The 14,058-nt window shown below is 44.3% G+C and overlaps 1 long non-coding RNA gene across 1 annotated transcript; it reads left to right on the forward strand.

The window, feature by feature from the left end:
* The first annotated feature begins 4,350 nt into the window (after nucleotides 1-4,350).
* Nucleotides 4,351-7,618, forward strand: LOC308578371. The gene is made up of 3 exons (XR_014003903.1): nucleotides 4,351-4,428; nucleotides 5,276-5,455; nucleotides 7,553-7,618. It is a non-coding gene; the product is annotated as an uncharacterized lncRNA (long non-coding RNA).
* Nucleotides 7,619-14,058: the final 6,440 nt, after the last annotated feature.

Consider the following 14,058-nt stretch of genomic DNA (forward strand, 5'->3'; position numbering starts at 1 on the left):
CGAGATGACTGCAAGGATTCGAGACTTGGGAGAAGAAGCAATGGAGGAGGACTGGTGTAAATTTAAGGACTATTTGCAAAAGTATTATAAGTTATATGAATCTTAAGACGCCGTATGATTTCGAATATCAGCCCCAGCAACAAAATGGTTTATATAAGAAATTGGATAATTTTTACGAAAGAATCAAGGTTTAAATGGGTAAAAATGACAATATGTTATATTTTAAAAGTAAATTGAAAACAAGAGATTTAAACTTAAACTGCAATTGAAAGTAAAAAGAAACACATGAAACAAGGTTATAATTTGCTGATAATTTTATTGTTAAGAATGCACTATGTGGGAGATGTGGGGAAGCCCGATAGAAATCTGAAATAAGTTGTTGAAATGGTTGAGATTTTCTGTTTTTTCTTTCTTTCTACTGTCTATGTTCTTTCTTTTCTATTTGTAATCTGGAAAAAAACGTAATAAAAATTATTATATATAAAAGAAAGAAAGTCATGCAAAACGGATTAATCCGTACCAGACTTTGAAAAACAATCCCTAAAACAGCCATTTAACATGAATTTTACTATCTAACGAGACCACTGATCCCTAAAATGAAAGCAGTCATCCATGTACTGTACTCTAAAATAAATACAACAGTCTTGTAAATGATAAAAATGAAAATTATTTTTTTTCCTCACCTGCACTGATGATAGTCATTGTTCGGATGGGGACCGGGGCTTCTATCCGTTTCTGCAATCACACAATCAATCAATCAATCAATCAATCAGTAACTAAACTGGGATCCGCACAGTCGCAAAAACAAATGAACCAAAAAAGCCTCCGAAACAAAAACACCACATAAATTGCAAAAACCAAAGCACCAAACTTAATCTGTTCCCGAAGTCTGTTTGATTGGTGCAGGCGCCCCAGAAAGAATAGCTGACAGCCAAATTTGATGTTTGGCTTCCGAAAAACGCCTGGAAACTGGAACACTTTTTCTGGGTTTTCGGCATTTGGGAACCAAAGCGTTTGAGTAGTAGTAATAATAATAATAATAATTTGTTTTTGTTTGTATCCCACCCTCGCCGGCCAAGGCTGGGCTCAGAGCAGCTAACATCATAAAAACAACACAACGAGCCTAAAAGCAGACATCAAGTAATTCAAATAAAAATTAATTCAGACAAGTTAAAATCCGGGCAGGTGGCAATTATTAGGGTGGAATTGAGAGTGATTAATAATTGCCAGAATTGAGGAGCATGGAATTTCCCAAAAGGAAAGTGCTGCTTGTCCGTATGAAGAGGATGCCACAATGCTGAACCTTTCTGTATAAAAAACCTTCTGTATAAAGAAACCTGTATAAAAAACATTTGAGAACCAAGGTCTCACTGTCTCACATGACCACTAGGGTGGTTCATAAAAAACACTTTTTTGAAGATGCCTGCTCCCAAGGTCTTATCTTACTACACTAGGGATTATATAGCTATATCTGAAATTTTGTGCATATCAGTTAATATCTCAACCCTCCATGAAAATAGCTGTTTTCTTGGACGTTTTCCTATTTTGTGAAGGCTTTGGAGAAGGCATTTTTTTAAAAAGTTTTTTTAATGAACTGCCCTAAAGACCACCGTATAGGATAGAAAGAGCCTTCTTGACCCTTACATTTCCAGCGTAACTTCAGAGTATTTTTGTACCAAAATGGCACTTTTTCTCTCCCCCTCCATGTCAGAATCAGTCCCACTTTTGCAGACGCCTATTCCAACATGGGGAACACCTTGAAGGAAATGCAAGACGTCCAGGGAGCTCTGCAATGCTACACAAGAGCAATCCAGATAAATCCTGCGTTTGCCGATGCCCACAGCAACCTCACTTCCATCCATAAGGTAAGCTTTGTGTCTCTGCTAAATCTATTTAAAAAAAAAAACTGGGGGGGGGGCAGCAGGGGAATCTTAGTTTTTACAAAAGGAAAACAACTGGCAAAAGCCGTCCCAAACCGAGATGGGGCACAAAAAGAAAAAGGGGAGAATTGGAATTTATGCTGGAAGTGTGAGGAGGCAGAGGGCACGCCGATACGTTTATGGTGGGGCTACAGAAACGTTAAAAAATTCATGAGGAAATAAAAAAGATGATCAGAATTAATTTAGAGGGGAAAACCAGAGGCATATTTACTGAGTATAAGAGGTAAAGAAATACCACAAGATGGGAAGATATTATTCTTATACGCGACAGCTGCAGCAAGGCTACTCCTTGCACAAAACTGGAACAGGAAATATATACCCACAAAGGATGACTGGATAAAGAAACTAATTGAATTTATAGAACTGGCATGGTCAAGTGCAGTAATAAGGTACCAATCAAACTGGAAAATAAAAATATAATGGAAATGGTTTGAAGATTATGTGTTCAAGTACTGCTCAAAAACTAACATGTTGATATGTTTGGTTTAATGTTTGTAAATCTGGTTTATAATAATAATAAATAGTAAGTTAAAAGAGTTAAGAAATATAAATTTAGATAAAAATTGCAATGTGAATGTGAGTGAAGGAAGTCACGTGGGTATTTGGGTAAATGCTGAGTTGTGTATAGGGTTAGATGTGGGGAATCCATATATGTAATGTATAGTGTTGAAAATGTACGGCAACTAGCATGTAAAATGAAATCAAAAATAAATAAATAAATAAATAAATAGGGGGGAAATAAAAATGGCAATGTGAAATATTATATAGGAGGGTGAGGGGCGGTGGAGGGAAGCCACAAGGGTGGTTTTAATGTCTGAAATTTTGGGTGGTAGGGTAATACGAATTTTGTTTTGTGTCTATGTGTTTGTTTGTAAATAATTTTTTTAAAAGGAAAATGAAAAAATTGCTATTTTTACTTTGAAATAAAAATGGGGGGGAGGTCTTATACGGGTGATTGGGTGGGTGAATGGCTCATTTTCTTAAATTTGAGCCCCCCCCCAAATAGAGGGTGGCTTATATAGACGGAAAGTATGGTGGAGTTCCACACCCAAAAATCTCATTGTGACTTCCAATCACCCCTACGTCACATTTCCGATGGCGCCCTTTTGCTCGTCTCTCCTAGATCTCAAAATGCATTGGTTTTGTCATATTTCCTGCTGTCCTTTGTCAATCCACACCTGCCAAAGAATTTAAATTTTCCCAACATTTTTTTTTTTAGACCACACATGTCCAGCGTGTGGCCAGGGAGCGTAACCTGGTTTACTTACTGGGGCAAACCCCCCCCCCCAAATGCTCAACAACTTCAATCCTAAAAAGAGCTCAACAACCTTGGGGTTAAATCCTAAAACAGCTCAACAAATTTGCCCCGCCCTCATGTCAAATCTGGCCCTCTTTGGGAAAATTTGGGCACCCCTGTAAATTTAGACAATACAGTCCTATCTCGGGTTAAATATGCTTCAGGATGAATATTTTTGGGTTGCGCTCCGCAGTGACCCAGAAGTAACGGAGCACGTTACTTGCGGGTTTCGCCGCATGCACAGACCCTCAAAATGATGTCATGCGCAGAAGCGGCGAATTGCGACGTGCAGATGCGGGTTGCATTCGCTTCAGGATGCGAACGGGGCTCCGGAACGGATCCCATTCACATCCAGAGGTACCACTGTACTCTGCAAGTGTCCTGTTCTCTATGAAATGTTTCTTCCAAAACCTCTCGTAATTCTGCCTGTATTATAATCTTGCTAATTCTGCGTATTTTAGCCTTTTTGCTAGCTACGCCAACTTAGTAGGGATGGGATTCTCCTTTCCATCCTTTGTCTGTTAAGATTCTCGCTGCGGCTATTGTAGACACTGTGACTTGCCATTGTTTTATAACCATTTATTGTAACATTTATTCTATGATCAATTACAATAATCATTCATTGTAATATTCATTTATTGTACGATTAATTACAATTTATTGTAATTGTTAAGAGTAGGTTTCTATTGAATTTTTACATGCTGATACTCAATATTATTCTATAGCATGGGGAGGCAAACTACGGCCCCATGGCCTTCTCAATCTAGCCGGGAGTCGGCATGTTTTGACACGAGTATAATGTGTCCTTTTATTTAAAATGCACCTCTGGGTTATTTGTGGGACATAGGAATGCGTTCCTTTTTCCCCCTCCCCAAAATCTAGTCTGGCCCCCACAAGGTCTAAGGGACAGTGGACGGCCCCCTGCTGAAAAAGTTTGCCGACCCCTGTTCTATTCCAATGATTGTTGAATGTTACTTTATAAGTCTACCAGGTGTGGATCATCGTGCCTTCTGTCTGTTCTTCATCTTTGGTTTTGATGGTTGAGAAAAAAAGCTAGTGGCAATTGCTGAAATATCCCTCCCTTTCTAGGATTCCGGAAACATCCCAGAGGCAATTGCTTCGTATTGCACCGCCTTGAAACTGAAGCCGGATTTTCCTGACGCTTACTGCAACCTGGCGCACTGTTTGCAGGTGAGGCAGAGTTTTAAGGGCCAACACTCCCAGGGTTTCCGGCATTTGGGAACCGAGGCGTTTGAGTCCCAAGGTACCACGGTAATGGTAAAAGCGTCACCTAATTCAGGAATTGTCCAATGTCACTTTAGAGACCAACTCAGTTTGTTCTGTGTCTAAGCTTTCATGTGCAGGCAGACTTATTCAGATACACTGAAGCGGAAGTCCCCACACCCTGATATTTAGAGGGAGGGTGGGGCGGGGTATTTCTCTGAACGGTAGTAGGACTCAATCGGTATGGTCAACCTGTGGACGACTGTGTCTCATTACATATCCTAAAACTATTTCAGGTCATCTGCGTACCATCCCTTGTTTTTTCAGTCATTCACAGTTGCCAGCAGGTGGACCATACCCATTGACTCCTACTACCCTTCGGAGAAAAACCCCAACTCACCCTCCCACTATATATCAGGGTCTGGGGGCTTCTCCTTACTCTTATATAGCAGGGTCTGGGGACTTCTCCCTCTGTATATCAGGGTCTGGGGACTTCCGCTTCAGTGTATCTGAAGAAGTGTGCATGCACACAAAAGCTTATATCAGGCATCCCCAACCTGCGCCCCCCCCCCCGATGTTTTGGCCTACAACTCCCATGATCCCTAGCTAACAGGACCAGTGGTCGGGGATGATGGGAATTGTAGTCTAAAACATCTGGAGGGCCGAAGGTTTGGGGTGCCTGGCTTATACCAAGAACAAACTTTGTTGGTCTCTAAGGCACTACTGGACAATTTTTATATATATTTTGACTTCATCAGACCAATATGGCTACCTACCTGAATCTAGAACCCTGGTTTTCTTTGCCCCCTTTCAGATCGTCTGTGATTGGACCGATTACGACGAGAGAATGAAGAAGCTTGTCAGTATTGTGGCTGACCAGCTGGAGAAGAACCGGCTCCCTTCGGTGCACCCCCATCACAGCATGCTGTATCCACTGTCTCACGGCTTCCGAAAGGCTATTGCCGAGAGACATGGGAACCTTTGCCTGGACAAGGTGGGTCTATGCTGTGAAGAGGTGTGCGCCGCTCCGTTCCGTCAGAGTTTGAATGCTTTCATGTTGGCTTTGGATATATAATAATATATAATAATTTATTATTTCTACCCTGCCCATCTGTCTGGGTATCCTCAGCCACTCTGGGTGGCTGCCAACCAAATATTAAAAACACAAGACAGCATTAAATATTTAAAAACTTCCCTAAACAGGGCTGCCTTCAGATGTCTTTTAAAAGTGAGATAATTGCTTATTTCTTTGACATCTGATGGAAGGGCGTTCCACAGGGCGGCCGTCACCACGAGAAGGCCCTCTGCCTGCTTCCCTGTAACTTGGCTTCTTGCAGGGAGGGAAGCGCCAGAAGGCCCTCGGGAGAGGGACCCCGGTGTCCGGGGTGGAGATGCTCCTTCAGGTCTACTGGGCCGAGGCCATTGAGGGCTTTCAAGGTCAGCACCGACACTATGAATTGTGCTTGGAAACGTACTGGGAGCCAAAGCAGATCTCTTGGGACCGGTGGTATGTGGTCTCAGTCAGACTGGATTTAAATCCTTTATTTTACAGAAAGGCTTGATCTTGCTGGCATCCTCTTAATATTGACAACCAGAGGAAAGTTTCATCTGCTGGGCTGTTTAGGGCTTTCAAGGTCAGCACCAACACTTTGAATTGTGCCCGGAAACGTACTGGGAGTCAATGCAGGTCTTTCAAGACTGGTGTTATGTGGTCTCTGCGGCTGTTCACGGCCCCCAGTCTGGCTACCACATTCTGGATTAATTGCAGTAAGGTAGCCCCACATAGAGCGCATTGCAGTCGTCCAAGCTGGAGATAACAAGAGCATGCGCCACTCTGGCAAGAGAGTCCGTGGGCAGGGAGGGTCTTATCCTGCATCCCAGATAGAGCTGCCCTGGACACAGAACAGACCTGTGCCTCCATGGGTCCAAAATGACCCCCAGACTGTGCAGCTGGTCCTTCAGGGGCACAGTTGCCCCGTTCAGGACCAGGGAGTCCCCCCCACCCGCCCACACACCACAGAACTTCAGTCTTGTCAGGATTCAACCTCAACCAGTTAGCTGCCATCCATCCTCCAACCGCCTCGAGGCACCCGCGCAGGAACTCCACCGCCTTTGCCGGCTCTGATTTGAAAGAGAGGTAGAGCTCTCTATCAGGCTTCCTCAACCTTGGCCCTCCTGATGCTTTTGGCCTACAGCTCCATGGTCCCTAGCTAGCAGGTCTAGTGGTCAGGGATGATGGGCACTGTAGTTTGAAAACAGCTGGAGGGCCAAGGTTTAGGAAGCCTGCTCTGTATTGGCGCCAATGGCTGTTAAGCGAAAAAATTCCAGGGTGAGTGACTCCTTGACAGCCTAGCTCACCGGGGCACTTGTCCCCCATGGGTCCATGCTGTCAGTAAAAGGAGGAAGTCCCAGCCCGGTAATTTGGAGCAAAACAGTGGTCAGTAGACCATGATTCTTACTGTTGCACCACAGGTCTGCCCAGGAGTAAGAACCCCGAGCATGGGGCAATGTCAACTTTTAAAACTTCCTTCTTCCCCCCAGAATACACTTCAAGCAGCATCGTTGATACATCATCACTACATCACTAGCACATCACAAATGAGGAGGGGTATACAAGGGTTATGCATTCACTATGAGGTCCCTTTATCAGACCCCTTAAATCTCCATCACTGAAAGAACAATAAAACTCTTGACACGTCCTTTCCCACTGGACTTGTCTGGAGATGGGCATTCAGAACACCTGCCTTGCTAAACTGCCTTGGCAGATGTCTATGGTTGCCCCCTTGGTCCCTCCCTCGGTGGGGTGCCGTGTATGTGCTCTCAGGCTTGGGGAATTCTGGCGGGATGCCCTGTTCCTGCTGCCTACATGACTTCCTGCTTCTTGGCTCATGGAGGGAGGTGGAGCCCAAATTCGTTCAAATGGCGGAATGAGGAGAGTCGGTTAAAGCATAGATTTTCTGCGTGTCTTTCTTGGGCTGTCAAGTCAAAGGTATGTATATTTGTAACATTGGAACAACTTCAAAGATGTGGCCTCATGTCCCCCACCCCCATGTCATTTCCGTAACCCGGCTTTCTTGAATCCCCTTGCTAGATCAACGTGCTCCACAAGCCGCCTTACGAGCACCCCAAGGACCTGAAAGGCAGTGAGGGCCGGCTCCGCGTTGGCTACCTGAGCTCTGACTTTGGGAACCACCCCACCTCCCATCTCATGCAGTGAATCCCAGGCATGCACAATTCGGACAAATTTGAGGTGAGGTGCACAAGAGGGCAGCTGTGTGAGTAGCTCAGGCAGCAGAGCGCTGAGACTCTGAATCTTGGGGTCATGGGTACGAGCCCCACGTTGGGCCAAACGAATGAATACAGCCTAGGACCGCCTCTCCACGGAGGATCTAACAGTCTGCAAATAAAAAAATGTTAGAGGTCCTGGGCTTCAGGGAGATTAGGCTGGCCTCGACCAGGGCCAGGGCCTTTTCAGCCTTGGCCCCGGCCTGGTGGAACTCTCTGCCACAAGAGATCAGGACCCTGTGGGATCTGACATCTTTCTGCAGGGCCTGTAAGATGGAGTTGTTCCGCCGGGCCTTTGGTTCAACCTGACTCCCCTTCTCTTTTTGTGTAAGGACTAGTATGAAAGAGGCCTCCCAGTGTTCTCACAGGCCCATATAAGAGTTGGGCCTGATGAGCGTTTACTGTTCCCAACCCTAATCCTGCGGAAAGCCATCTAATTGGATTTGAATTTGATCCTGGCTTGTTTTCAGGAGGTAATTTCGTTATTGCTTGATTTTATACCAGTGTTACATATTTGGTGTTAGCCTCCCTGAGCCCGGTTTCGGACGGGGAGGGCAGGATACAAATAAAAGTTTATTATTATTATTATTATTATTATTATTATTATTATTATTATTATTATTATTATTATTATCATCATCATCATCATCATTATCATTATCCTCTTAATTTGCATCAGCCCTTGGTTGTAGCAATAAAACAACGAGATGATCTGCAAGGAATAGAAATGAAAAATCAATGATATCAAATACATTTGAGGGTTTTGAATCGAGAGTGGACCTTATTCTGACTGCCCCAGCTCAAAACCCGGCCGCCTTTGCCGTCACCTGCTCCTCTTGATCTGCCAAGAGAGGACTCTGGGGTAGTGGTTGGGCAACCCGGAACAGGCAATAAAGGAGGGGTAATCATCTCACGACAAACCTAGACAGCATCTTAAAAAGCAGAGACACCACCTTGCCAACAAGGTCAGTATAGTAAAAGCTATGTTTTCCCAGTAGTGATGTATGGAAGTGAGAGCTGGACCATAAAGAAGGCTGATCGCCGAAGAATTGATGCTTTTGAATTATGATGCTGGAGGAGACTCTTGAGAGTCCCATGGACTGCAAGAAGATCAAACCTATCCATTCTGAAGGAAATCAGCCCAGAGTGCTCACTGGAAGGACACATCCTGAAGCTGAGGCTCCAAGACTTTGGCCACCTCATGAGAAGAGAATCATAGAATCATAGAGTTGGAATAGACCACAAGGGCCATCGAGTCCAACCCCCTGCCAAGCAGGAAACACCATCAGAGCACTCCTGACATATGGTTGTCAAGCCTCTGCTTAAAGACCTCCAAAGAAGGAGACTCCACCACACTCCTTGGCAGCAAATTCCACTGTCAAACAGCTCTTACTGTCAGGAAGTTCTTCCTAATGTTTAGGTGGAATCTTCTTTCTTGTAGTTTGGATCCATTGCTCCGTGTCCGCTTCTCTGGAGCAGCAGAAAACAACCTTTCTCCCTCCTCTATGTGACATCCTTTTATATATTTGAACATGGCTATCATATCACCCCTTAACCTCCTCTTCTCCAGGCTAAACATGCCCAGCTCCCTTAGCCGTTCCTCATAAGGCATCGTTTCCAGGCCTTTGACCATTTTGGTTGCCCTCCTCTGGACACGTTCCAGTTTGTCAGTGTCCTTCTTGAATTGTGGTGCCCAGAACTGGACACAATACTCTAGGTGAGGTCTGACCAGAGCAGAATACAGTGGCACTATTACTTCCCTTGATCTAGATGCTATACTCCTATTGATGCAGCCCAGAATTGCATTGGCTTTTTTAGCTGCTGCGTCACACTGTTGGCTCATGTCAAGTTTATGGTCAACCAAGACTCCTAGATCCTTTTCACATGTACTGCTCTCAAGCCAGGTGTCCCCCATCTTGTTTTTGTGCCTCTCATTTTTTTTGCCCAAGTGTAATACTTTACATTTCTCCCTGTTAAAATTCATCTTGTTTGTTTTTGCCCAGTTCTCTAATCTGTCAAGGTCATTTTGAAGTGTGATCCTGTCCTCTGGGGTGTTAGCCACCCCTCCCAGTTTGGTGTCATCTGCAAATTTGATCAGGATGCCCTTGAATCCATCATCCAAGTCGTTGATAAAGATGTTGAATAAGACCGGGCCCAAGACAGAACCCTGTGGCACCCCACTAGTCGCTCTTCTCCAGGATGAAGAGGAACCATTGATGAGCACCCTTTGGGTTCGGTCAGTCAGCCAGTTACAAATCCACTGAGTGGTAGCATAGTCAAGACCGCATTTTACCAGCTTCTTTACAAGAATATCATGGGGCACCTTGTCAAATGCCTTGCTGAAATCAAGGTAGGCTACATCCACTGCGTTCCCTTCATCTACCAGGCTTGTAATTCTGTCAAAAAAGGAGATCAGGTTAGTCTGACATGACTTATTTTTCAGAAATCCATGCTGACTATTGGTATCACAGCATTCCTTTCTAGGTGCTCACAGACTGTTTGCTTAATGATCTGCTCCAGAATCTTCCCTGGTATTGATGTCAGACTGACTGGGCGATAATTATTTGGGTCCTCTCTTTTCCCCTTTTTGAAAATGGGGACAACATTTGCCCTCCTCCAGTCTGCCGGGACTTTGCCTGTTCTCCAGGAATTCTCAAAGATGACTGCCAGTGGTTCTGAGATCACATCTGCCAGTTCTTTTAATACTCTTGGATGCAGTTCATCTGGCCCTGGAGACTTGAATACATCTAAACTAGCCAAGTATTCTTGTACTATCTCCTTAGTTATTCTGGGCTGTGTTTCCTTTGCTGAATCATTTGCTCCAAATTCTTCAGGTCGGGCATTGTTTTCTTTATCGGAGAAGACTGAGGCAAAGAAGGCATTGAGGAGTTCAGCCCTTTCTGTGTCCCCTGTTTGCATTTCACCATCTTCTCCTCTGAGTGACCCCACTGTTTCTTTGTTCTTCCTTTTGCTACGAACATACCCATAAAAGCCTTTTTTGTTGCTTTTAACCTCTCTAGCCAGCCTGAGTTCATTCTGTGCTTTAGCTTTTCTGACTTTGTGTCTACACGTGCTGGCTATTTGTTTGAATTCCTCTTTGGTGGTTTCCCCCCTTTTCCAGTTTTTGTACACATCCTTTTTAAATCTTAACTCAGTTAAAAGTTCTTTAGATAGCCACCCTGGCTTCTTTAGGCACCTTCCATGTTTCAGTCTCATTGGTATTGCCTGACGTTGTGCTTTTACTATCTCCCTCTTAACAAACTCCCAGCCATCATGAACTCCCTTTCCTTTTAGTATTACTGTCCATGGGATCTCACCCAGCATTTCCTGGATTTCCTGGAAAAGACCCTGGTGTTGGGAAAGATGGAGGGCACAAGGAGAAGGGGACAACGGAGGACGAGATGGTGGGACAGTGTTCTCGAAGCTACCAGCATGAGTTGGACCAAACTGCGGGAGGCAGTGGAAGACAGAAGTGCCTGGCATGCTCTGGTCCAGGGGGTCACGAAGAGTTGGACACGACTAAACAACAACACAATCATCTCCTCAAGGCTTTTTATAAAGCACATGCACTACTGATTTGGTGCTACATGGGACATGAGCGTTTCCCATGTGGAATCTGTCGGAATCGTCCCTCGAGTCCAGTCCAGGGCGAGACATTTGATCTTGCAAGGTTCAAAGCTGTCGGCATTTTGGGATTGCTTGGTGATGCAGATCAGGTGCTGGAGAGTCGAAATGGGACGGTGGGAAATTTCCTGATAGCAGTCAAGTTGTTCTGACACTTGAGATCATTTAGGCACTGACAGATTAGACCAGGCATCCCCAGCCGTCGGCCCTTCAGATGTTTTGGACTACAATTCCCATCATCCCTGACCACTGGTCCTGTGAGGTAGGGATCATGGGAGTTGTAGGACAAAAACATCTGGAGGGCCGCAGGTTGGGAATGCCTGGATTAGACTGTTTGCTTGACCAAAACCCAAAGTCAGTATCTGTTGTGGGGATAAGCCACAAGAGGGAAGCTCTTTGGCAAAGATTCCCACATTGCAGGGGGTAAGCCTAGATGAGCCTCGTGGCCCTTTCAAACTCCCTAGTTCTATGATTATATATTAGCAATTGCTTCATCATTGAGGAAAGCTGTGATGGTTCATGCGCTTCGTAAATTCTGGCCTTTTCCTGCGATGTTTGGGAAAGATGGGCTTTGTCTACTGTTTATCGGCCTGTGTTTTGCTGCGCCTCACGTGCTTCCTGCTCAAGTGACCCTCAAATGTATTTTATACAATGGACTTTTTATTTCCATTCTTGATTGATATTTATTACGGCCATTGGCCCGTCACACGACAGTTTCCCACCAACATATATATACTTAAACCTCCAAATTTAAAACAGCTAAAAACTTACAAGAACAGACAAGAACCAAAGCAAAATAAGCAAAAGACCCAACAACATACATTACAATAAATTTGCAACATAGACATCGTCTTCTGCTCATAAATTAATAAAAGACATCAGTGGTGATATCACCTAGTTACATCCTAAAACATATATCATGGTTTAAAAGGGTCATCCGAGCCGCACAGGAGTCCGTTTTTCTTCTTTAGGGATAGGACGCTGATCAAGAATCTGGCAACCGTGAGTGATCTTAGGGGATCTTCATCATTTAGTAGATATCTCAGTTTGGCTTCATTCCAATCATCGGCGATTCCCTTTAGATATGGATCAAGAAACTTGCTCCTGGCCGATGAGTGAGAAGCACAATCAAAGATTATGTGATGCAACGATTCCGGTGCCCCACAATTACAATCACATAAGAGCGATATCTGTCCATTGGAAAATCTATTTCTCAGCACGTTCGATGGGAAGGCGTTGAATCTTGCCTTTATAAAGGCATATCTATGAGTCGAAGAAGTTAAGGAATTCAAATAGTTTGGGAGCCTTAAGAGGGGTAATAAACCAAGGTTTTGAGGTGAGCAGGTACCATTGCCCAACACCATTTTCTGCTGCAAGTCCATCTCCTCTAGTTTACAGGTTACTGTTCTTTTAGCTGGAACTATGTCCTGCTCTAGTAATTTAGATGGGGAGATTCCCATTGCCGTAATTTTCAGTTGTAAATTTTTTACCCATGGGCTCTGGAAATCATCTCTCCACATACATTGTATCAAATACAAGTTTGGGAGATTGTGCCATAGAGATAACCAGTGACAGAGTATGTGCTTCCACAGGGCGTTTTCCAGGGATACAATATTAAGTTCCATGTGTAACGCTGTATTACTTACACAGTTGGGCAGTTTCAATATCCCTCTTAAAAACTGATTTTGAATAATCTGTAGGTGAGATAGGTTGACAAAAGTCCCCCAAGTTGAGATGGCATAAGCAATTGTCGGGATCACCTTGGCCTTGAACACTTTCAACGCCGATGGGATGTGGAGGGCTTCATCGGTGAAGAAGAATCGCAAGATCGCCAAGGAGATAGCTTTGGCTCTGTTTGTAACATAAGCTACATGGGCCTTCCATCTAAGGTTATGTTGTAACCAAACTCCCAAGTATTGGAATCTATAAATTGGTTCGATGACTCTCCCATCAATTCTCCAATTATGGAGTTTCCGGCTCTTTGAGAAAACTAGGATCTTAGATTTTCCATAATTAATTGTAAGGGAATTTGTGTTACAATATGATCCAAAAAATTTTAAGGCCCTCCTGAGACCTACTCTAGAAAAGGAGAGGATGACTGCGTCATCCGCATATAGTAACAGAGGGCAACGATAAAGTGCTAGGCGGGGTGCGTGAGCCTCTGTTAGGGGAGTCCTCATGTCGCTTATGAATAAATTAAACAGGAATGGAGCCAATATACAGCCCTGTCGGACACCTCTGTTAATGGGAATTGAATTGGTGAGATCGCCCTCTGGAGTGAGTCTCACTCTGGCCACTGAGTTCTCATGGAGTTTAATTATTAGCCAGAGAAGCCTTCTGTCGATGCCCCAGCGGGTGAGTTTTTCCCAGAGGATGTTCCTGGGGATACTATCGAATGCTGCCTTTAGATCAATGAATGCCACACAGAGTTGGCCACCCTTTGGGGTGGAATATTTCCAGGCAAGATGCTGTAAAATTAGAATATGATTAATTGTTGACTGTTTTGGGCGAAATCCAGCTTGTTCGGGCCCAATTAATTTTTTCTCTTCGGCCCATTGGGTAAGTCTGTTCAACAGGAAGCGGGCATACAGTTTCCCCACTATTGAGAGCAGACTGATATTTCTATAATTTCCTGGGTCGTCTGGTGAGCCCTTTTTGTGGATTGGAACGATAATAGCGTCCTTCCAT

The sequence above is a fragment of the Podarcis bocagei genome, assembly GCF_964188305.1.
Source record: "Podarcis bocagei genome assembly, chromosome: W".
NCBI classification, from domain to species: domain Eukaryota; kingdom Metazoa; phylum Chordata; class Lepidosauria; order Squamata; family Lacertidae; genus Podarcis; species Podarcis bocagei.